The sequence below is a fragment of the Dioscorea cayenensis genome, chromosome 20, assembly GCF_009730915.1.
Source record: "Dioscorea cayenensis subsp. rotundata cultivar TDr96_F1 chromosome 20, TDr96_F1_v2_PseudoChromosome.rev07_lg8_w22 25.fasta, whole genome shotgun sequence".
Lineage (NCBI taxonomy): Eukaryota > Viridiplantae > Streptophyta > Magnoliopsida > Dioscoreales > Dioscoreaceae > Dioscorea > Dioscorea cayenensis.
Genome location: NC_052490.1, coordinates 16,557,494 through 16,559,502, shown reverse-complemented (window position 1 = coordinate 16,559,502; position 2,009 = coordinate 16,557,494). Strand labels below are relative to the sequence as shown.

General features: G+C 43.1%; 1 non-coding gene across 1 annotated transcript; it reads left to right on the top strand.

Annotated features, from left to right (window-relative positions):
* The first annotated feature begins 254 nt into the window (after nucleotides 1-254).
* On the top strand, nucleotides 255-361 carry LOC120252074. Its single transcript, XR_005533625.1, has one exon. It is a non-coding gene; the product is annotated as a small nucleolar RNA R71 (small nucleolar RNA).
* Nucleotides 362-2,009: the final 1,648 nt, after the last annotated feature.

The following is a 2,009-nucleotide window of genomic DNA, read 5'->3' as shown; positions in this document are numbered from 1 at the left end:
GATCTAGCTTCTTACTCAAACTCTCCACTTGGGCCGCCAATGAAGTTACAGAGATCAATTTCATGGAGACCGCCACCTTTTTTTCTTCTCCCTAGCGTTCCTATCGGTAGCTATTTAACCCTATTTCGTCAATCAATTGACGAGCCTCATCGTGGGTCTTGCTACCTAAGGTACCTCCCTCGCCCGCATCCAAGAGTTGCCTTGTACTCGGGTTCAAACCATTGTAGAAGGTTTGAACAATCATTTAGTCCGGGAATCCGTGTTGCGGACACTTTTGCAGTAGTTCCTTGAACCTTTCCCATGTCTCAAATAGAGACTCCAATTCCAACTGCACAAAGGATGAGATCTCATTCCTAAGCTTTTGCTCGATTTTTCCCGGGAGGGAAATAACGGGCTAGAAAAGCTTCTACCATCTTCTCCCATGTAGTGATTGATGCTCTAGGTAATGAGTGTAGCCACCGCTTTTGCTCTACCCTTTTAAGAAAAAAATAGGGAAGGCTCTCAATTTGATGGCATCATCCATCACACCATTTATCTTCAAAGATGTCACACACCTCGAGGAAGCTCTCTATGTGATCTGCTTTGGATCCTCATCGGCTAAACCGTTAAATTGATGCGGATCGTCGCAGCATATGGATGAATGCCGGCTTTAGCTCGAAGTTCTAAGCTTTAATTGGGGGACGCACAATACTCGATTATGTCCCCAACACTGAAGGTCTCGCATAATCGGATAGTGTTCATTGTTGCTCATTTTGTTCTATCATGTTTTCAGATCCTTCTACTTCCAAATCAGCTGGATTATGTTATTCTTGCACAGGTTCTTTCCCTTTTCTTCTAAGTGTACGTTCAAGCTCTATGTCTCCTTCAATCAATATTGATGGATTCCCTCGGGTCATAACCTGGAGCTGCACCAAAAAGAAAGAAAAAGACAATCAGAACAATGATAGAATAAGAAGATATGAATTAAAATGTGTGGTGAAATAGCTAAGAAAACAAAGTGCAAAGTATCTCTAAACGCCTAGCTCCTCGGCAACGGCACCAAAAACTTGACAAGCTCCCCTTGCGTATATCCCGCAAGTGCACGAGTTTGTCGAAGTAATAATCCCGGGTGAGCGGGTATCGAATCCACAGGGAGTAGGGAGTAAAGACACTTAATTTGATTCTTAGTTATGTGGAATATCAACAATGATAAGTGTGACAATGATTCAATTCTCAACAATTAAAAGCAACAAGTAAGAGAGCAAAAGTAAGGAGGAGGTAAGGCAATCGATAAAGATGGGGTACTCGGATGATGCTTCACCAAGGATAATTGCTTAAAGTGCATGAACTCTCTATTGTGCTTCCTAATCAATGCAATGGTGAGTCGTGGAAATCCTTACATACATAGTCCCAAATCTAAAGTCAACTATGCCTAACTCTATTCATGTCCCGGAGGAGAGATTAAATAACCTCTCAACCTCGCACTCGAATAAAGTTGCAATGAGCTCTAGGGATTCCAGGTGATAAATCTCTTCCTAGTTATAGACCTAACCCTTTGGTCCAGGCGGAAGGTCCCTAACCACAATTAAGCGCTAGATACTAAGATCCCCTCAACGCTTCACTCCATTCCACGCGCAACTAAGCCGCAGCGGAGATTCAACCATTAGACCATTCATTCTATTATGGCCTCAAAGAGCTCGAGTAACGGAGGTAGAATCTATCACGTCGGACGGAAAGGGGACGCTCCTGTACCTCTCGACTCACCCTCTCAACCGTCTCCAACCTAGCTTTGTCTAACGCTCGTGGTTTGTCACTCACTCACAAGGTTACCTACAAGAACTCTCAACCCTAGTGTCACTCTAGGGGAAATGTTCATACAATCAAGCATTCAAGGTTGGAACTCACAATAAACATCAATTTATTGAAAGCATAATAAAGAAGTTCAATGAAACGAATACATCCTAGGGTTCACAATCACCCAAGTACCCACTAGGGGTTTAGCTCTCCATGGAGCTAAGTACAATCAAAGA